At 36.1% G+C, this 24,472-nt stretch overlaps 1 pseudogene; it reads left to right on the top strand.

Moving 5' to 3' along the window:
* The window catches only part of LOC143571260 (uncharacterized), a 45,405-nt pseudogene extending 29,326 nt beyond the window's left edge, over positions 1 to 16,079 (top strand).
* Positions 16,080 to 24,472: the final 8,393 nt, after the last annotated feature.

Genomic DNA, 24,472 nt, shown 5'->3' with positions numbered 1-24,472 from the left:
ACGTCACACTCGGGCGTTTTCGCTTAAGCCAGGGTGTTACAGATTGGTATCAAAGCCATGGCTATACTATAGGACATTAGACGTAGTGTTCTAGGTAGTTATAGCTTATTTGTTAAATATTTAGGTTACATGATAGAATTATGTGAGCCTCTACTTGATTGTTTAAATGCACTTACTATTACTATATTATTGTACTACTTATTTCATTTATGCCTCATGTACAAAAAGCACACACAAGTCCAAGGCTTATGCCTAAAAGCAAATATTTTCAAAACTTTCAAATCAATTTCTTTTACTATGGTGTTCCTATAATTCCTCTGCATAAAGTTGATTCGTCGTGGCGAGCATGTAGTAACTGGAAGGGGGACGTGCTTGTTTCCCGAACTCTTGACACCAAGGTTCATTAAACCTAAGGATAAGCAATGCGCATATATCCAATCAGACGTCGGACCCGGTTGCTTACCTGGAGAGTTCGGGAAGGGCATGAAACTTATTAGGGCAAAACGTACCACCCAAATGCCATACGAATCACAACTTTATGTTTTCAACCGTGACCATGTCCCCTTTGTGATAAGGATATGGTTGCATTCCTTAGGATGTCACACAATTCATGGTGGTTCATTCAAAGTGTGACTCCGACCCTCAATGTTTTACAATATGTTTGAACTAGAAGTATGGCAAGTCGTGGTGATACACGAATAACAAGCTTTTGGTTTGATTTGATTACGCATTTTGATTTGTGTTTTAACTAAAAGTATGCCAAGTCGCGAATACCCAGCTTTCTGTTCGATTTGATTACGCATTTTTTATTACGTTGGAACATACAAGTCATGATGATTCATACAACGCGTGGTTTCAAAGACTTAATTGTTCATATTACGGTTTTGAAAAGTCATTAGGTTATGTGAATAGTCGAGTTTTTAATTTGTTTTCTGAGTTTATATATTCATTGAAATTTCTAAAAACTGTGCTATTACACGAATTGTCAAGTTTCAACCCATTTCCGTTATTTATTATAGTTCGAAAGGTCATGGCGATACATGAATCGTCGAATTTTAATTCAATTCCTTTATTTATATATTCACTTGTTGTTTTGGGTTTAAAATTGAAAATCCAAAAAGTCATGGTGATACATGAATAGCGAATTTTTAATACTCATTTTCTCTTGTGTAATTGAGAATTCGAAAAGTCATGGTGATGCATGAATTGTTGATTTTCAGTTCGTTTTCTTTATATAATTCATTTATTATTATGGTTTTAATTGAAAACTCAAAAAGTTATGGTGGTACATAAACACTCGATTTTCAATTCGATTTTATACTTATATTAGGTTTGTACACATTCCATGTTCTTATTTCAAAACTTGATATATTTTTCATATGTCTATTCCAAGATTAATTAGATTATTATTGAAATACCAAAACTCATGAGCATTTCAATTTTGATTTTGCTTCATGTGTTTCATTTTTATTGATTCTGACTTTAGGAATCTTTTATGTAACATTTCTTTTTATTTTGATATTTACGTCCCATGTCACGCGAATTGTTCACACATCATGTCTTCTCGTCCACCTCAACGCTGCCCTCGAAACTCAAACCACAAAACGACAACCCAAATCACCAAACAATTGGCCATCGCAATCTCGTCTATGACAATCCAAGATTTATTACCAACCACAACAATACATTCAAACCTCAAAGCTATACCTAAGTAAATCCGAACCCAACCTAACTCTTGGATACTCAAACCCAACCCAACCAAGATATTTACACGAGAACCCACCCTTTGTATGACACGTACGGTTCCCCCACTTCACTATCGCAATGTCGAAATGTTCCAAATGGTGTTAAGTTTGGCCAACTCATCAACTTTTGTCTCGAAATTATACATACTTGACACCACACATTTATTCCCATTACCCAACCATTCATCCCAACCTTTTGCCTTACCTTACGCTCGTACTTTTTTTGTATACTTTTCCTACGTTAATTCTTTTATAAACACCTTTTATGCGAAATTTCAAATCTCGATTATTTTAAAATAGTCGATTAATAAATATATATATTCACAAAAGATTTCTTTATACGAAGTATAATTAGTTATTTTATCAAAAACAAAATATTTTAAATGAGTTATTATCAATATTATTATTAATATTAATATTATAAATATTATGATTATTACTTATTAATATATTTATTAGTATTACAATTATTAGTATTAATGCCATTATTATTACTATCATTATTCCTATTACTATTATTATTGTTATTATTATTATTATTATTAGTACTGCTGCTGCTGTTGCCGTTGCTGCTGCTACTACTACTACTACTACCATCATTATGCTTATAATATTTTTCAAGTGTTATACTTGATATTTTTCAAGGGTTAAAATAAATTGACAAATAAAGTAAAATCTTTTACTTCAAACAAGTCCTAAGCCCGTAAGGCTATTACATTATTATTATTATAAAAGATTTATCTCCAACGAGTCATTTTACTTGACGACCCTCAAATGTTTTCATAGGGCGCTGCACAACAGAAAATCTTTTACCTAAAAGTTTTATCAAGTTTTCCAAGCTTTAGCGCTAGTTAAGGATATTTTTTTTTCTTTCCTACAAATTATTATTATCATCTTTCCTTGAGATTATAAAAACACTAGGTTTTACAAAAGATTGTCACAAACAATGTCAACCATCCACTTCTTTTCCCTTCTTTGTCAACGGCAACGAGTTTCGAGTGGATAAACCATACCACCGCTCCCATAACAACTTCCATACCACAAACCACCATCGAGAAGATGAATACCTTTTGTTTTCCTTTCTTTCATGTGTATCTTTGTTATAAATATTATCCTGTTGGGCATTTTCAGGAGATTTCTTATGTCTCGATTTCCTTTCAAAGGTTGTTTACGAAGTTAATATCGAGTTTGGTCATTAGTAAACTATTTTTCATTCATAGTTGTATTCGGAATAGGTTTACTTTGTTATTTCAATCTCGTGGTCTATAACCGATTTCCCATAAACATAATCGTTTAAGTGGAAGTTGGAGACCATGAGCATTTTATACACATGCTGGGTTTATTTTTGTTACACGAATGGTTTGATCATATTGTTCTATTTCCGCCCAATGTTTTGTTCGGATCATTTAGTTATTCATAATCCCAATGTTTCACCAACTTGAGATCAATATTTTAATTCGATCTTGAAATTTCGATTATTTTGTTTTCAATGTTTGAGGTCAAGGTTATACTTTGATCTCGAAGTTGCAATTATTTATCAAACTCAAATGTGGCCTTTATTCACGTCGATATTTTCATTTGTTTATCGAGTCATTATTGACTCCGAAAATTACTTGATTCTTTTATTAAAGTTTCGTTATTATTCTCGGACCCAATGCTTATCAACTTACGTGTTTACATTTTGTAGCTCAATCCTACGTTTACTTAACATGTTATTCTCAACTTTATTATTTCATGTTCATGATTTAAATTGATGTCATCTGTTATTCTAATTATTTCATACTACTCGAGAGTTTTGCGCATTTTGTTTGGTAAACATTGTTTGTATCTTTAAAACTTCAATGATTTCATATTCTCGCTTATCCTTGACCTTAAGGATTGGTTTCTATATGTTATTGAATTTTGATCTATATAGTTCATTGTTCTTGAATTCTAAAGTTTTCACATACAGACTTATTATATTTTTAAACCTACACAATGGGACGTTTATGTGGACCATCCGACAATAAAGGTAATTAAGGGTCGACACGTAATTATCTAAGTCCTCGCATGAAAGACATAATAAGTACGTTGTGTGTAATAACTCGAAACCTAGAATGATATTGAAAGACGGGACAACTGAAATATGATAAGGGCATGGTGGATACGCCGCTGGTACATCCTATATATAAGTGTCCTTACCATATTCCCATTTGTGGCGTCTTTCGGGTCATTCAAGGATTGACGTTATTGTTTTTATTTAAATATGCATATAAAAATCGTTAAAACTTTTAAACAACGACTCATATGAGTTGTTTTCTTTTAAAATTTTATTTTTATTTTAAATTCGGGACGAAATTTCTAAAAGTTGTGAATCCTGTAACATTTGCTACTTTTCAAACCCGAAAACCCGACCCGTTTTGAGTTTTCGGATTTTTGTTTTCAAGTATTTATATATATATATATATGCATATTTTATATTCACGAGATTCGTTTAACGTTCATCAATGTTTTCTGACTCGGTTTATCGTTCAAAGTATTTATGCTCATCGACATTTAATGTTCAATGTTCGTTGTTATTCGATTGTTTATGAAATCACGAGTCTTATGGATAACCTAGCTAAACACGTAAATATTCCAAAATCGAAATTATGTAACTTAAATTATAACGTTTAGGGTTAAAAATAAAATTTTAAATATTAAATTTCAACTTAAAAGATTCTTGAACTTCAGGGGCTGAAAGTGTAAATATTCAAATTAGTAAATTAACCCAACCCACCCCCCGTCCCTCCACGTTTTTCCAGTGGTGTTTCCGGCCACCGGAACGTCGCTGGAATCCGTATACCTTTGATTTAAACGCGTATTTGACCCTTAATTCTAGTTTAACACAATATGACTTCAATTAACATCGATATCTATCATATTAATTACTTTATAACAACCCGCAACTGTGTTTAATGTCCATGATGCCCGCCGGATTTTTCTGAAATCAAATTAATATAATTGACGCGTAAATGCTCGCCTAACTAGTATAAATAAGAACCTAAGCTTAAACTAAACTCGCTCACACCTTTCTTTCCCTCTCATTTTCTTTAATTTTGACCGTAATCCTCCGTCAAGCACCGGCTCCGGTGAGGCTCCTTTCTCCGTCGAAACAACACATTACGGGTAATTATATATGTATTATGTTAGTATTGATCAAATAAACAAAACCCCTAAACTAATTTAATCATACTTGGAATAGAATCCGAGAATTGATAATCTAGGTTTCAATGAAAAAGATGAACTTCATGTTGTAAATTTATGTAAGTATTTTCATATATAAACTGACTTGTTCTTTAGCACAACTAGTTAAACTATGATCTTGTTAAACTTAAGACCCGGGTTCGAAACCCGGCTCAACCTCCCTTCTTTCTTTTTTTGTTAGCTGCTTGTTATCAGTATTATTATTAATGAAAATAATTAGAAACTAATAATATATATATATATAGGAGTGGGTTCTAGTGAAACTCCTCTTAAAGAGAAAACTTAAAAACTCCTAAAAACTTCTAAAAAAACTATTTTTAACTCTTTTTTAAAAAAAATTTTGAAGTTTCTTTTTTTAACATTATTCTTATATGTTGTTATTGGTTCAAAAAAAAAAATTTGTCGGTAACCTCGTCGGTATAGTGGCGCATGTGTAATAGTGTGCATTGCATATATGCAAAAGTATTTGTATTGCATAGAATACAACACTATTGCACATATTTGATACACACCATTGTATATATGCAATATAAGACTAATACACACATCGAATACACATTAGTACGTATGTGTAATACAACATTAACGCACATGTGCACCACATCGACTTTTATTTTATTATTACTTTTTTCCCTATAATACAACACTACTACACATATACAATACATAAATATTATATGCAATAAAACACTATTAAACTCAAAAATACATAGTAATACACATGTGTAATACAACGGTATCGCACAGTAATACGTATGTGCATTACAGCGGTTTTAATTTAATTTTTTTTATATTTTTCGAGTGAAATAAGAAAATATAAGAATAATGGCTAAAACAGAATTTTGAAAATATTTTTTTATTTTTAATAAAAATAATTCTTTAGAAGTTTTTAAATTTTCTCTCTAAAGGTAAGTTTTCTCTTGATCCTCTCCCTATATATATATATATATATATATATATATATATATATATATATATATATAAGCCATGTTCTTAACGAATTATAAACCTAGAGCAGCTGGATAATACTTTGGGTTGGTAACGTAAGGACCCGGTTTGAAAACCGGGTCAGACATATTTTTTGTTATTATTTTATTTAATTAACAACATATTAAATATTTGTAATTAATCATTTTAATCAATTAAAAATCATAATCTTACAATACTAATAAAAAAAAATTTAAAGCTTATGAGTCAAGCCTACATTTATTCTAATTCATAATCTTCCATCTCATTCATTCTAGCTATCCATAGGTCACGGGTCAAAACTATTTTGTTAAGTGGGTTATAACATAGTGTGGATTTTATACATTCTCTCATCTCATTCATTCTAGCTATCCATGGGTCATGGGTCAAAACTATTTTGCCAAGTGGGTTATAACATAGTGTAGATTTTATACATTATTGAATTAAGTGTCATTTCATACCTGAGATTTAACCAACTATGCAACTTTAGTACATTTTTTTTTAAATTTCTTGCAAATCAACATCTGATGTTTCCCTTAAAATCATGTTATTTAAGTACTTTTTGTTAACCCCGTTTGTTTTTTTCCATTAAATCTACATTAATTAATTTATAAATATTTTGATAATCACAATTGAAATAATGGATCTTATTTTATCATTTGACAAATCCCGTGTAATACACGGGTTCAAAAGCTAGTAAATTTATAAAAACCTTTTTAAATTAAAGAAAAATTATGTAAATTAAATTTAAAATATATCTCACAATTTCACACTTAAAAATCAAATTTTTCGTTTTCGTAAACTGTAATTAAAAATCCATTACTAATTTTAAATGTAAACTTTAATTTACTAAAAACCATTTCGTTAAAGCAATAATTTAATTTCAACTTATAAACAAGAGTTCAAGTATTTCGAACGTGCAAACTTCATATCTTCGCCTTTAAAACACTTATATTGTATTAATAACCAAGTTTCCGTTAAAACATAAATAATAATATTATAATCAAAAAATATAAAATAATATAAAATATTCATAAATTATACAATAAAGCAATCCCGTACAATTATCGATTAAGTCTCGTTTTTACCTAATTTAGTTAGTGCGGATCGCTCGTTTCGGCTTTCGTAACGCGTTCGATTCTTTGCCATTCTCAAAACTTTCGGGTTTTCCTTTTTACCTCAATTCCTAAGGTGAGTTTTCACAACCCCTTTTTAAACGCTTTCCTATTTTGGGGTGGCATATGTATTTATTTTCAAACTTCAAGATTTACAACTTTGCTTACAAACAACAATTCGTATCATGAACTTGTATGCTTACTTGCTTATTTATTATATACGTGGATTTCAAGTGGTTTGACTCAATAAGTATGATCATACGTCCCTCTTTGCACTCAGGTCCATTTGTATCGAGTGAAAAAGGGACCTCATATCCAAGTATGTTGGTAGCCCCAACTGGAAAGGACCTTTGTTTGTTCTTTATACTCAGGTTCATTGCATCGAGTGTAAAGAACCCTTACTTGTGCATTTTACGAGTTCATGGAATTGTATGGTTTTTATATAATATATATCAAACTGTGGAAATATCACCAGCTATATTTATTGCTGACCGTATTTTATACATATGTTACAGGTACCGTGATTAGAGAATAAAGTATTGGAAGACACTTAGTTTATTTAGGGTATTCAAATAAATGGATTATATTGTAGTTGTTTGATTTGGTTTGTTCATGTATTCAAACTTGTGTTACATGTTGCTTGAAATGAATTAACGTTATTATGGTCACAAAATAGTGTCACGTGTGTTTGAACAATCTGTACGTCCGACTCGGGTGTTTCCGCTTAAGCCGGGGTGTTACCTAAAATGTGTGGTATAAAAGTATAATAGCATGTTTCTCTAACAAGTATTGTATAAATATGAACTCATGTAGGTAAGTGTAGGGGGAATATATGAAACTATTGCAACACAAAATTGCAATTGATATTCTATAAATAACCTGATAATGTCTTCGTTATGTTGTAGAATAGTAGCATGTTACGCAAAGCAAAAATACGGCATAATCGACCTAGTTTTAATTAAACGCCTTTGGTAGTCGATTTAGGTGTGAATCAACAACTATGCTAATCGATTTGGTTGAAAATTGATCCTAAACCTTCAGCTTTGTTTGGATGGATACATGAATGTTTGATAATGAATATAGCTTTAAAGGTTAATCAATAATAATAATAAAAATAAAATACTTATATGAGCAACAGTAATCGGTCATGATTTAAGTTTTAAATTAACAAAAATATAGGATATAAAATAATTGTTATGATAATTTGAAAATTCAAAAAACCATTAGTACTTACCATATAAAAGAAATTATGAATTTACAAATATGGCCATGCATTTAATTAAATGAGAAAAGAAAAAAAAATCTGATTGGTTCAAATGATTCTTCAACTTCTCACACTAATATAATTTCTTTATTGAACTCAACCCTATAAATATATATAGGTTATATCTGGTATACATAAAATTAACCTAAATAACTAGTATAATTACAGTTTTGAACTACAGTAATTATGTTAGAAAAAATAAAATTGTGTAATAGTAATTATTCTAGTTCAAAAGTTATAGAGTAATAATTATTATGTTAGTGTTAACATAATTACTTTAGTTATTTATACAATTCTCACGATACAAATCGTGGTTTTTAATCCATATACACTGTTTATTAATGTAGTAATTTAGTTATGTTATAATCTAATTTAATATATATCACAACTATAAGAACTTTATTGTTCTCTTATCTTATATTCTTCTTCACTATTTATATTTTAATTTTTTAACATTTCATAAATGCTAAAAAGAGATGTTAAGAAATTCTTTTACTTACCGCAGGAGTTTTTATGAAAAATTTTAGAAACTAAACACCTAAGACCAAAGTCGTGACATGGTAAAAACAAAATGAAAGTTAAATTTATATATGTTGGCATTTGGATATACTTATGACCCACGTAATAACATTCAAAAAAATAAAAAAAAAATAGATGCCTTTTTAGGTGTTTTTAAAAACAAGCTAACCGAAAAAAGTGTGTTCTTGTTGATGTTGATTAATATTAATCCCCGTGAAAAGATAAACTTGCTTTGTAAGTAAGCTCAGTTTTCATATATCACTATATATAAACATAAAAAAATCTCTAGCCTTTCTTTAACCCTAGAAACACAGCATGAATCAAAGAACTTCCATCCCAATGCGTGAACTTTCACCCCAAAGATTCACTCAATTCCACAGAAAAAACACTACCATTTTTGAACCACAAACCAGTACCCAAGCAACACAATACCATTTTCAAGGCAAAAACAACTAGCCACAAGAGCACCAGAAAAGAAACTAACCCTCTTCGCCCTAAGGCTTGCTATTCTTGAAAAAACAGCCACCGGGCTAGGATTTATCTGGGCCACGGTGGTTCTATTAGGCGGGTTCGCTATAAGCATAGACAAAATAGACTTCTGGTTAGTATCTATTATTCTTTTGGTGGAAAGCACCCGGATTTTTAGCCGGAGCCATGAGCTGGAGTGGCAACACCAGGCTACATGGTCTCTCACCGACGTTGGAGTTAGTAGTTTTCACCCTATAACATCGAGCTCGTTGTTTCATCGTCCAGCCTACGGTGGAGTTAACAGAAAAACACCATCACGAACATGGATAAGTTCCGAGGTTCCTCTTCTGCCATACGGTATTATATATATAATCAACAATTAATATATATAGGTGTACATACATAGAAATTATTTTTTAAAACAAAGTGTTTTGGTGTTTGATGATGATTAATTTTTTAGTTTTTGGGTGTTCCATAAATGGTATTTACGCATGAATGGGATTTCCGGATCAGTAAATGGCATTTGCGGATCTTAGTCTTCTGTTGACAATTAGTAACTGATGAAAATGGGTTAGTGTTGTTTTAACAAGCCATAGTAAAAAAAAATTCGCATATAAAGTTATAAAGAAAATCCTAATCAAATGAAATCTTTTAATTATACGCAAACTTACAATAAACCATAACTAATATATTATATTTAACAGGAAGACGGATCTTCGTATCAAGCAACATCAGTAAACTTCTATACTGGTTACAGTTAATATCTGCAGCATCTTGTGTGTTCATTTCAGTCACACGGCTTGTAAATCATAACTTTGAAGAAACAAGTGACTTAGATAATCATAAACTGAATCGAAAATCGGCTCTTTCAATCTTCTATGGGTTGGCATTAGCTGAAGCTATGCTGTTTCTTCTAGAGAAAGCATATTGGGAATGGAATGTAATGTACAAAAAGATGTTGTTAACGGTGAATGAGGAATTGGAACTGGGACACACGGGTATGGTTTCGGTTAGAAGGTTTTTCTATGATTCTTATTCAAAAAGTGTTAATCGAAGTATATTCGATGGATTACAAATGGATATGGTTTCTTTCGCTATGGAGCTTTTGAATTCGAATTCTTTCGATGAACAACTGATTGGCGTTCGAATATTTGAAAGGTGTTAGTCGAGTTTATTATATCTATTCTACTTGTTAGTTAAACTATGGTTCATATTTAAGTTTGTTTTCCCAGTTATTATTCTATGATCTGTGGCTTGAATATTTGTTTTTTCCCAATTTATTTATTTTCATTCTTTAATTTGTTTTTTCGCTATTTATTTATTTATTTTTTATTTTGATATCTCTTTATGAAAAGATCAGATTTTCATTGATTCAATATATAATTAAAAAAATTATTCATCAATATCCTTCTGTTCCTTGTTTAATCTTTGAAATAGGTTCAGTGGCTCCCTACAAATTCAAGTTTATTATTATTATTATTATTATTATTATTTTTTTTTTTTGGTAAACTTTGTGATTATTCATTTCATTTTAACTTTCATATATAATAGTTGTAATTTTTGGGAATTTAATAGACAAAAAACTTGTTACTTATCAATATCTTTTTCTTATTGTTTTCAATTCTATAAAAGGTTCTCTACAAATTCAAGATTTTCCCAAGACACTCTTCAGAAAATCGGCATCACCATATCCGTAATCGAACGTTTAGTCGAAATGCTAAACTGGAAAGACCCACAAGAAGAAGAAATACGCATGTCCGCCAGAAAGATCATCCTCAAACTCGTCGGTAAAAAGCAAAACGCACATCGCGTTGCAGGAATCGCAGGAGCTATGGAATCAATATCATCATTATTACATGTCAATCCGAACTCCAGTGACACTTGTAAAACCGAACTCATAAGAGATCATGGAGACTATGATTTTTGGGCGTTTAATCAACTAGCTCTTCTAATCCTCAAGAAATTAGCTCGTGATCATGATAATTGTGGAAAGATTGGGAACACAAGAGGGTTGTTACGCAAAATCATCGATTTCATGCATGCAGATGAACGGTTATTAAAAGATAAACGCGTCACACAATCCCAAATCTCCACAGTTAAACGATCGTTACAAGTTGTGAAAATGCTAGTAAGCTCCGCTGGCGTTACTGGCACACAACTTAGAACTGAAGTTTCGGAATTGGTGTTCACAATAAGTTACATTCGGGATATATTAAAATACGGTGAAAATTATCCTATGTTACAAAAACTTGGGATTGGTATTTTAACGAGTTTAGCGTTGGAACATGACGCGACTGAACGAATTGGTGGGACTGGAGGTGTATTAAAAGAGCTGTTTAATATTTTCTTTAGAGAAGAAGTTCTTGAAACTCAAAATGATGTGAGAATTGCAGCTGGTGAAGCACTTGGGATGTTGGCATTCGAAAGCAATCGAAATAGTGAACGCATGTTGAAATTGAATGTCATTCATAGGCTTTGTTACGCGTTAGAAAGCACGTTGTTATGAGTAAATGCTGCTAGGATTTTGAGGAATTTATGCATCTATAGTGGGAATGGTTTCTTCGAAGAACTAAGATGCATAATAACAACAGCACCTACAGTAAGTAATCTATGAAATATCACCAAGTAGTACCACCCATATATTTTTGTCAACACACCATAACTAAACTGGACAAATTTAATCTTATTAACCCAAAAATGATTCATGTAATCCATTTATCTAAACGAGTTAAAAATATTTGTGGGTTATAAACTGGTTGTAATAAGCAAACTTGAAATCATAAAAAAAAGAAAAAAAAACCTATAACAAAAATACTAGAATCCAACATATACAATATCGAAATTTAAAGTTTAGGTTACACTTCATATTTGTAACGCTCTCTTTCTAAATAGCCTCTAGAGTCTATACATTTTTTTATTATATATTTGGGCATTGTTTTCAATCAAGCATATCATAAATTATATAAATATCTGTTGTATAGATAATCTAGTCATACGCAATGGTTAATGTTCCTTAAGGGCTGTTTTGCAGTCACATCACTATCACTCTTTCTTAACGAAAAATATATATAATAGATAAGCTCGTTAATTAGTGGTAGTAGTGGATAGAGGTGGACAACAAAACCGGTTCCTGGAACCGGTTCGGTGGAACCGAACCGGTTCCTACCCGTTTTTCGTAGGAACCGGTTCGGTTCCATTTCAACCCGACGATCCGGGACCGGATTGACATTTTTGGAGGTGGACCGGGTAGGAACCGGAACCGAACCGGAACCGGTTCTGGAACCGGTTCGACCGGAACCGGTTCGGAACCGGTTCTAGCCGTTGGAGTAGTTCTAGCCGTTGGGAAAACTGTTTTATGGCCGTTTTTTTGACTGTTGGGGTCAAAAATGGCCGTTTTTTGGCTCCCCAAACACCCCACTACTAGTATAAATAGGTATTTGGTGTAATGGGTTCATCACAACACTCAAAACGCAAACCCGAACGCAAAAAAATACAAAAAAACGCTATTACAACGTTCTGAGTTCTATAATCTCTTGTTTTCTCTTCTTCTATATTCATATTTGTTGTTATGGCTGCCTCACAATCATCGGTTGGTCAAGGTTCCACCGCCGGACCAAGTTTCGTTCGTATTGTACCTCATAATCGTAATCAAGAGATTTGGTGCAATTGGGATTTGGTTGAATTGAGTGACCATTCATTGAAGGCTCGGTGCAAGTTTTGTGGGATTTATTTAAACCCACTTTCGAATTCAAATTTGAAGAAACACATCGAAAGACCGTATTGCAGGGCGTTGAAACAGAACGTCGAGTCGCAACAAACGCAAATGGATAGTGAAGGCGGAATATTTACATACCAAATTGATCGAGTTCAAGATCGTATGGCGAAGTTTGTGATTCAATAAGCTTTGCCGTTTAGCCACTTCGACAACCCACGCTTAACCGCCATGATTCGAGATACGCTTCAACCACAATACACTCACGTAAGTCGTCATACTCTTAAACGTTATTGTTTAAAATTGTGGAAGAAGGCCAAAGAGGTACTAATTGCATATTTTGAAAATATAAATACGGGAATAAACTTAACTAGTGATGTTTGGTCGGCTCCACGTGGTCTAACCGAATCTTATCTTTGTGTCACCGTTCATTGGGTAGACCCGTCATCGTGGGAAATGATGAAACGCACCATTGCTTTCGAACTCTTTGAGTATCCACATACGGGAGATAATTTGTTTGAAGTTTTAGATTATGTTATAAAAACTTATAAACTAGAAAATAAAATATTTTCAATTGCATTTGATAACGCGTCGAATAATACATCGGCGGTTGATAAATTAAAATTAAAATATACGCCGATTTGCAATGGTGTATTTTTTCACTCAAGGTGTGTTGCACATATCATTAATTTAATCGTGCAAGACGGACTTGCTTCGGATGAGGTTACATCGGTTATAAACGATTTTAGAGTAATGCTACATGAAGTTTTTAAGAAAAGTAAAAAAAGACAAATGGATTATAGAAAATTTTGTAAAGATACGGGAAGAAAAGCTTTGGGAGCTAATTGGGATGTACCTCATCGATGGAATTCCACTTGCATAATGTTTCAAAGTGCTTTGAAACAAAGAGAAACTTTACAAATGTTTCATTCTAGTCTTGCCGAGAATGATTTGGCAATCCCCTTTTCAAATGAGAAATGGGAAATTATCAATGACTTATCGACTTTTCTTGAAGTTTTTAAAATATCAACTACGAAACTATCGGGAACGTATTATCCGACAAGTCCCTTGGTTCTTTCGGAGTTATTTTTAATCGTTAACAATCTTAAAGAATTTGAAAATAAAAGTCCAATGTTTTCAAACATCATATTACCAATGAAGTTTAAATTAAAAAAATACTTTCTTGAATTGCCACCGATTTTTACTTGCGTCGCCGCTTTAAACCCAATGTTAAATGTTACGGGGGTTGAATGTGTAATAGACGAAATTTTTTCAGCCTTAGATATGCATGAAGTTGACCCAAACTTTTCAACAGAGGCACAAAATGATTTTAACTTGAATTTTAAATTTATGTATGACTTTTATATAAATAAATATGGGTCAAACATACACATGCCTACGCCGGGGGGCTCTTCATCAAGTTCAAGTGCTACTAGAGTACGAGACCCCATGATTAGCCTTATGAACACCGTTCGCAACGTAACGGCTAAAAAACAAAGGGGTAACACCCCTTCAAGCGAACTAGGAAGGTATAGTGCATATGATTTCTCTACCGGTTTATCCGAAGAGGAATATGGCACTTTTGATGTTTTGGCTTGGTGGAAGGTAAAGGAAACCGAGTTTCCGATTCTTGCCACCATGGCCCGTGATTTACTAACCGCCCAAGCTTCTACGGTAGCTTCGGAATCTGCTTTTTCTCTTAGTGGCAGGGTAATATCGGTGAGAAGAACAAGACTGAATTCGGAGTCGGTGGAGATGTGCATTTGCTTGAAGGATCACTTGGACTCAATCGATCGTGTTCAACACGTAACCACTCTGGAAGACGAAACACCACTTGATGTTCGAGTGCACGACGAACAAGAAGGCGTTTCTACAAGTAATTCTGATGAATAAGTCGTCACTCAATAATTACGACGAACAAGAAAGCTTTTCTAGAAATAATATGTCACAACTTTATATTTATAAGTTTAATGTTTTGTTAGTTTGTTTTTGAATATTTTAAAACATGTAACCTTTTTTTTTGAACTTCTTAAAGTAAATAAAATGAATTTTATGTTAATTGTTTTTTTATTTAACATGTTATACAAATACGAATCGTATAACACCGCTCTTGATTATAATTCAGCATTTGACTTGCGTAAGCCAAAAGACTATAATACATAGCAAACTCAACAAATGTAACACGATACAGATTTAAGTTCACCATTACACGATACACGATACAGACTAATCAATTCAAACACGCTGACACTCATAGCATTAAGTTCAATATGTTGTTTACCATTGCTCTGTGGGTGAACAACAAAAGTAGCATGAGCCTCTTCAGAAATCAGAAGAACACAAATCATCACCTACACAAGCAGCGGAAACGAAAAACGAAAAAAAAATAATATTTTACACTGTAACCGGTTGGAACCGGTTACAATGTAAGAACCGGTTTAGGAACCGGTCAGAACCGGTTCCACCGGTTCCGGGTCCGAGGGTTGGGGAACCGGTTCGGTTCCCTAACCGGTTCGACCATGGAACCGGTTTAAACAGTGATGTTGACTAATGGAACCGGTTCTGAACCGGTTCCGGTTCCTTAGACCAACCCGATTTGATCACCTATAGTAGTGGACTCATTAATATACACACAGGTACTTAGAGAAATTATGATCTCTGATGAAATTAAGTTACAAGAAGTGATGGTGGGATTAGCAGCACATATGTTCAAATTCATGACATATGAAGAAACCAATGCCATGTTCAAAGAAAGCCAAATACACGATGAGAAATTAGCAATTACCCTAGTTCAGATTTTAAGGAATTACCCGAACCCGAATGCTAAAACTCCACGAATTCGAAGATATGTTATTGAACTCGCAATCTGGATGAAGGACAACGCTACAAATATTCACACATTCAAGAAGTTGGGAATGATGGAAGAACTTGAAGGTGTTACAGAAACAACATCTGAATTAGAAAGCTTCAATATTTTCTCTGGTGCAATTGGATTGAGTAGATACAAGATTTCAATTCATTCATTAGTTGAAACAGCAACAAAGTTAATGACAGATCAAAGCTAATTAATTATGTACTTAATATGTGCAACTGCAATATGTGCCCCTAATTGCAACTGCAATATGTGCCCCCAAAATTGACAGTTTGTAATTTGTATAGACAATGATAACCTTGTACTCATATCCATACATCTCCATGTTTTCTTTGTTTTGCTTTAGTGCCTCTTTAGCAGGCTGTCACACAAAAACGAAAATGTCAATTATTATTTATGTTCAAACTTTGATTTTTCATGGTCAATCTTTGACTAAAAGTCAAATCTGACTGTTTGACAACAAAATTCGATAGAGTAAAGATCTAGTTACATATTTTAAATGTTGTTTTTTACTTCTAAAAGTGTAAAAAGGCCCTTCTTCCTTTGAAATAGTCTTGACATAGTGAGAAATACTTCAAAGTTCGTAACGCCTTCATCAAATTTTCCAATAATAGTTTACAAAGGGTATTTCTAATATGGATGTGTACACCAACATATAACTGTTATTCATAATATGTCCTCTAAATGAAATATGCCTGCTTTAACTCACATGTAAGTTTAAGTTTAAGTTTAAGTTTAAGTGTTGTTGTTGTTGTTGTTGTTATCCTTATTATTACTATTACTATTACTATTACTTTGCTATTATTATTATTATTATTATTATTATTATTATTATTATCATTATTACTATTACTATTACTATTATTATTATTACTATTATTATTATTATTATTAAAAACTTATCAGTTTTGAGAAAAAGCACACCTTGCTGTCCAGGTGGCGAGTGCTCTCTCCTCCCCATGTAATGGCGTAGGAAACAACAGTCCATATGTAACACCCCGACCAAAGGCGGATTATACATCGGGGCGCCACATATTGCTTCATTACTCGCGACACTATTGGTGTCAATATTTATTAATACACATTTTATCGCGCACGCGCAGCGGGGAAAATAAAGAACATTAATCAAACATAAATCAATATATTATAAATTATAACATTCAAACAACATTAACTTGTCTTGATACATTTTAATTCTAGGTCCAAAAGTAAAAACGTCCTACGTGTCCACAAGCTCCAAAACAGCTACTGCAAACCTGAACATGTGTTAAAATAAACGTCAAACACTTGCGTGTTGGTGAGAAATCAAGTTTAATAGATAATCATAGATAATCACAGTAAATCTGCGCGCAACACGTGTATGTCTAGAGTTTAACAAGGGTGTAATCAGATTGTGATCAAGCCTAAGATAGTTCATAGATCATAGTTCAATCCATGCTCCCAATTGAGCATAAAAACGAGAAAACATCTGTGCAAGTGTAAACAAAGAAAACCGTAAACGATAGGTCTCCCGTGTTCAACTAATGGTACCAACGGAACTGCGGAATAGGCCGAACAAAGCGGTTAATGATACACACATACAAATAAACAGCCAAGTAAACGTCCTCAACACATGGGATACTGCGCGACTAAAGTTCATAAACAAGTTTAAGACTCAAGTTTTGTATGAACACATGAACATCCCAAAGCATTTAAAATAAAAAGGGATTAGATACGAGATAACTCACTTGATAAACGATGCGGTGATAGATATGCAAGAATCAACTCTTAAACAAGCAAAGTTAACCTATAAATAAGATTATTGTTTTAATGATTTGTTTTAAGTCTTGATTATAAGTTAGCATAATTAATGAGTAAACTATTATATATAATATATATTACCGGAAAAGCACGAAGAACAAGGAGGAAGACGGAGGCAGAGAGGAAGACGGCAGAGAGAGCAAGGAGCAAGAGAACAGGAGAGATTAAGTGTTTTGTGTGTGAAGTGTTAGGAAAATATTATTATTATTTATAGAGAAACCCTAGGGAACACAATCCCTAGAAAAAGGGGAAAAGATCTCAAAAAGTAAAAGATTCCAAAAGCAAAAGATATCAAAAGATATGGCAGCTGCAGGGGGCAAGATAAAGCTGACAGGGAACAGTAACAGGCATGAGCGGTTCAGATAAAGGTACTGGTCAAGCATGGCAAAAGCAGATTTCAAAAGATAATGTCAGTCACTTTTTCTACCAACCAATGGGGGTTGGTACGCATGCTGCGCCGAAAGTAACTATTCAGACATAAAGCAGATTAGGTCAACAGCTCAAAAGATAAGACAACACAAAAGCAAACGGCTAGATTTAAACAGAAGATACAAGGGTTAAGCGCGGGAAGGCTGAGTGCGCGAGCGCGAAGGCTGGCACAACAATCCTTAGCGCACTGCGGGAAGAATCACAAATCCTTAGCGTGCTGCGTGAAGAACAAGAATTCTAAGCGCATCGCGGGAAGAACATACATTCTTAGCGCATTGCGGGAAGAACATGCATTCTTAGCGCGCTGCGAGAAGAGTTCTCTTCACGCATCGCAGGAACAAGATGTCTTCACGCAGGCTTCCATGTAAGGAGTCTGGCGCGTGGAGCTGCAGACATCCTTAGGCGGGAAGAACCAAAGGACAAGCAAAGAGGAGGGAAACAAAGCGTAAGGGCGGGACGGCGACAAGAGGGAAAAGAAGGCGGAAAGAGAGAAGGAAGAGGGACGGGACGGCGGAAAGAAAGAGAGAGAAAGAGGCGGGAAGGAAAATATATATTATTATTAAAAGTAAAATATAAGTATAAATATTAAATAATAAAAGAGAGATCGGGTCAGAGAAACGGGTACCTGGGTCGGGTCGGATCAGGGCAGATGTCACAGTCTCCCCTACTTTAAGAAATTTCGTCCCGAAATTTATCTCGAAGTAGGTTGCGCAGAGAACAGGTGCGGGTACTTGATCTTCATTTGATCTTCCCTTTCCCATGTAAACTCGGCTCCGCGCTTGGACTCCCAGCGAACTTTCACGATAGGGATACGACTGCGCTTGGTTTGCTTAACCTCGCGATCCATAATCTCAACAGGCTTCTCAATGAAATGCATGGATTCATCAACTTGAACTTCATCAAGTGGAATGTGAAGGTTCTCGTCAGCTAAACACTTCTTGAGATTGGAAACATGGAACGTTGGATGCACATTACTGAGCGCGAGCGGCAGGTCGAGTCTGTAGGCAACTTTTCCCACACGCGCGAGAATCTTGAATGGACCAACATAACGAGGAGCAAGCTTACCCTTCTTCCCAAAGCGGACAACACCTTTCCAAGGCGACACTTTGAGGAGAACAAGATCACCAACTTGAAATTCGAGAGGCTTTCGCCTACGATCTGCGTAACTCTTCTGTCGGCTTCTGGCAGTCAGCAAATGATCACGGATCTTGGCGATTTTATCGGTTGTCTCTTGAACAAGTTCGGGTCCTGTGATTTGAGTTTCACCCACTTCGCTCCAACAAATCGGGGAGCGGCACTTACGACCGTAAAGTGCTTCAAATGGGGCCATACCAATACTAGAATGATAGCTGTTATTATAAGAAAACTCGATCAAAGGCAGGTGTGAATCCCAATTACCTCCAAAATCAAGAACACAAGATCGGAGCATATCCTCAAGAGTTTGAATAGTTCGCTCAGACTGACCGTCAGTCTGAGGATGATATGCTGTACTCATGTCCAAACGAGTTCCTAGCGCAGATTGGAGAGATTTCCAAAAGCGAGATATAAAACGGCCATCGCGATCGGATATGATGCTCAAAGGAGTACCATGGCGGCAGACGATTTCCTTGACATAAAGCTGCGCGAGATGCTCAACACGGTAGTTTTCACGAATGGGCAGAAAGTGAGCAGATTTAGTCAAACGATCCACTATTACCCAGATGCTATCATGCTTGCTTGCTGTCAAAGGTAACTTGGTAATAAAGTCCATCGCTACACATTCCCATTTCCACGTAGGAATTTCTGGTTGTTCGAGCAAACCAGACGGGCGTTGGTGTTCAGCTTTTACTTTAGAACAAGTCAGACATCTAGCTACGAACACAGCAATATCCTTTTTCATGCCAGGCCACCAATAAGTAATGCGCAAATCCTTGTACATCTTATCAGCGCCAGGATGAATAGAATATCGAGATTTGTGCGCTTCACTCAGGATATCAGCGCGAAGATTCTCATCACAGGGAATCCAGATGCGATTAAGATAGCAGAGAATTCCACTCAGATTAGGGACAAAGAGTGCTTCCGCGCCACACGCTAACTCGGCGCGAAGGTTACCATTACTGATGGATGCGCGCTGCGCGTCACTAATACGCGATTCAAGGTTGCTTTGAATCGGCGCGAAGTGAAGCTGGGTGCGCTGCAAGATACAGTTAAGTTGGCAGGGTTTTCGGCTGAGCGCATCGGCTACCACATTAGCCTTACCAGGATGATACCGGATCTCACAATCGTAATCGCTGATAAGTTCGTTCCATCGGCGTTGCCTCATGTTAAGTTCCTTTTGATCAAAGATATGCTGAAGGCTTTTATGGTCAGTGTAGAGGATACACTTAGTACCATAAAGGTAGTGTCTCCAGATCTTCAAGGCAAAAACAACTGCACCAAGCTCGAGGTCGTGAGTTGTATAATTCTTTTCATGAACCTTGAGTTGCCTTGATGCGTAAGCGATAACCTTGCCTCGTTGCATAAGAACACAACCGAGACCTTGGTTGGATGCATCGCAATACACGACAAAATCATCATTACCCTCAGGTAGCGCAAGAACAGGAGCTTCACACAACAAACGCTTGAGCGTCAGAAAGGCTTCTTCTTGCTTCGAGCCCCAAATATATGGTTTACCTTTGTGCGTCAGAGCTGTTAAAGGCAAAGCGATCTTTGAGAAGTTCGAAATGAAACGCCGGTAATAACCAGCTAAGCCCAGAAAGGAACGGATCTCAGAAGGAGAGGATGGCGTAATCCAGTTCTTGATTGCTTCAATTTTGGATGGGTCGACATGAATTCCCATCTTGTTTACAACATGACCAAGAAACTGTACTTCATCAGACCAAAATTCACACTTGGAAAGCTTAGCATAGAGTTGCTCGGCTCTAAGCTTTTGCAATACCAATCGGAGATGTTGCTCATGCTCGGCCTTGGTCTTAGAATACACCAGAACATCATCGATAAACACGATCACGAATTTATCCAAGAAAGGCCTACACACCCGATTCATAAGATCCATGAAAACGGCGGGTGCGTTGGTTAGACCGAAGGACATGACCAAGAATTCAAAATGGCCATAACGAGTTCGAAAAGCAGTCTTCGGAATATCTTCATCGCGGATGCGCAACTGATGATAGCCAGAACGGAGATCGATCTTCGAGAAACAGGAGGCACCTTGGAGTTGATCAAAGAGGTCGTCAATACGCGGTAAGGGATACCGGTTTTTAATGGTGAGTTTGTTCAACTCGCGGTAATCAATACACATGCGAAACGATCCATCTTTCTTTTTAACGAACAACACCGGAGCACCCCAGGGCGAAGAGCTAGGGCGAATGAATCCTTTAGCAGTCAACTCTTGAAGTTGGCTGGCCAATTCTTGCATCTCAGCGGGTGCAAGACGGTAAGGAGATTTAGCAACGGGGGAAGCACCAGGGACAAGATCAACACGAAACTCGACTTCACGAGCGGGAGGGATACCAGGAAGATCATCAGGAAAAACTTCAGGAAAATCACGCACAACAGGGATATCGCGAAGCTTCTTTCCTTCATCGGGTTTAACCACATGGGCTAGAAATGCAATACACTTCTTCCGCATGAGTCTTTGGGCTTCGGCGCAAGACATAAGTTTAAGACCACTGGAGGGTTTTTCGCCGTAGATATGAAGATCACCATTTTCTCGAGGTATGCGAATCAATTTCTTGGCGCAAATAACTTCGGCGCGATTCTTCGAGAGCCAGTCCATACCAATGATAACATCAAAGCTTCCAAGAGGCATAGGGATGAGGTCGATCAGAAAATCGTTTTCGTTAAGGTTCAGCGTGCAATCTTTAATCACAGCGTTTATTAAAATAGTTTCACCATTAGCCAATTCAACTGAAAAATCTTCCTTTAAATCGCTGCGCGGTCGCGCAAGCTTCTGCTCGAAGGCGCGAGAGATAAAACTTCTATCGGCGCCAGTATCAAAAAGCATAGATGCATAAAATCCATTAAGCAAAAATGTACCATTAACTACGTCGTTATTCGCTTGCGCTTGGTGCGCGGTTATGTTAAAAGCTCGGCCACGCGTCACTTGGTTCGAAATTTGGTTCACCGGATTCGCTTGAGTAATCTGAACTTGTAGCCTTGGGCACGCGTTCCGGAAATGACTTGGATCACCGCAGTTAAAGCACGATCTGGGTCGTGGGTTTTGGTAAGTTGGCTGTGGGTTCTGCGGGTAGGCTGGTGGTGTTGGCGCAATCGGATTGGAGGGAGGGGTTCTACAGTACTCAACGGAGTGACCTACGCGGCCACATCGGTTACATTGCCGACACGGGACTTGAGGTGGGTGATGAAGTCTACAGGTTGGGCAAAAGGGTTGGTTTCCTGTGTAAGGTTTCTTAGTTGGCGGGGTAGGTAGTGCTGGATTGGTTAAGGCACAGTTGTGGACTACAGGAGGTGCTGGGTAGGTTGACAGTGGGTTAGGCGCGTAAACTGGAGGTTGATAAATGGGTTGTCGGGTAATGGGCGGGTTGGTAGGCGCATAGGCTTGTCTGCGCCTACGTTTCTGGTTATGGTTTGAGGGTTCTGGTTTGGTTTCTGTTGGTTCAGGGACAGTCTTGGGGGGTTTGGTCTTCTCAGTTCCCCGTAGGAACAGGGTTCCTGCTCTGACATGGTTGTCGCTGAGCACAGCGGCCAACTCGATGGCGTCAGAGAGGGTTGCCGGGTTTCTGGCCCATACAGAATCTTGAATTTCCATGGGGAGACCCCCAAGGAATTTCTCGATGGCTCGGCGGGAAGGGGTAACAAGGTGAGGGACCAGTAAGCTTAGCTCGTGGAAGCGCGTCGCGTACTCGCGCGCTTCACCGCTGTATTGCTTCAAGTTCCAGAATTCCTCCTCCAAGCGTTTAACTTCGTTGGGAGGGCAGAATTCTCGCGTAAGAATTTCCTTGAATTCCTCCCATGTCATGCTAGAAGCAGCTTCTGCGCCACGCGCATGAGCTACTCCATTCCACCATGTAAGCGCTCTAGATTCCAGGACACTGGAAGCATACAGGGTTCGTCTGTCTGAGGGGCATTGGGTATGGAGGAAAGTGTTTTCGATCTTCTCAAGCCATTGGAGCATCACGGTGGCTCCTTCAAGACCTGTGAACTTCGGAGGGTTACCCGCATTAAAGGACTTAATGTTATAACTGGTGGTGTTATTGTTTTGGCTCAAAGCTTGGGCTATTGCGGCGGCCATTTCCTGGGAACGTTGCTGTCTACGCATGCGCGAGGCTTCTCTTCTCTGAAATCGGCGAGATAGCGGAGGCATTCTATAAAAATTTTAATTTTAGTTAATATCTTGGTTTTAGCGCAAAGTTTTAATCTTATAAAGCTTGGTTTCACGGAGTTAGATACTATCAAAAGTTAAAGTAAAATAAATGATCCTAAATGCAGACTTAATAAAGGTAACAAATTCGAATCAAGAACCGACAATTCACGTATCACCATGACTTTCCGAATTCCCGATTTAAAATATACGAGCAAACGAGTATTGGAGATTGACGATTCATGTATCACCATGACTTTTCAATCCTCAATATAAAACATACAAGAAAATGAGTATTGGAGGTTGACAATTCATGTATCACCATGACTTTTCAAGTCTCCAACCTCAGAACATAATCGTAAATGGAAATTGAAAATCAACTATTCATGCATCACCATGACTTTTCGGATTTTCAATCCCAACAAACGAATATGTAAGTAAAATCAATAAAAATCGAAATTCACAAAAATCGAAATATCGCGGAATAAAATCATATACTGCGCAAGCGCGAGCATATTCATAAATAACGAGTAATTAACAATAAGCGCGCAAACATGAGATTTCTCTCATGCGCGAGAAGGGACTCTTAGGTATTCTAGGCCGTTACGTCTAACCACCTATCCTAAAGTCAACGAGCTCTGATACCAATCTGTAACACCCCGACCAAAGGCGGATTATACATCGGGGCGCCACATATTGCTTCATTACTCGCGACACTATTGGTGTCAATATTTATTAATACACATTTTATCGCGCACGCGCAGCGGGGAAAATAAAGAACATTAATCAAACATAAATCAATATATTATAAATTATAACATTCAAACAACATTAACTTGTCTTGATACATTTTAATTCTAGGTCCAAAAGTAAAAACGTCCTACGTGTCCACAAGCTCCAAAACAGCTACTGCAAACCTGAACATGTGTTAAAATAAACGTCAAACACTTGCGTGTTGGTGAGAAATCAAGTTTAATAGATAATCATAGATAATCACAGTAAATCTGCGCGCAACACGTGTATGTCTAGAGTTTAACAAGGGTGTAATCAGATTG

Source organism: Bidens hawaiensis, unplaced genomic scaffold, assembly GCF_021521415.1.
Source record: "Bidens hawaiensis isolate Kalapana, Puna unplaced genomic scaffold, B.hawaiensis_p1.1 tig00001299_1, whole genome shotgun sequence".
Lineage (NCBI taxonomy): Eukaryota > Viridiplantae > Streptophyta > Magnoliopsida > Asterales > Asteraceae > Bidens > Bidens hawaiensis.
The sequence above is the reverse complement of the archived record's forward strand: the minus strand, read 5'-3'. Positions and strand labels throughout refer to the sequence as shown.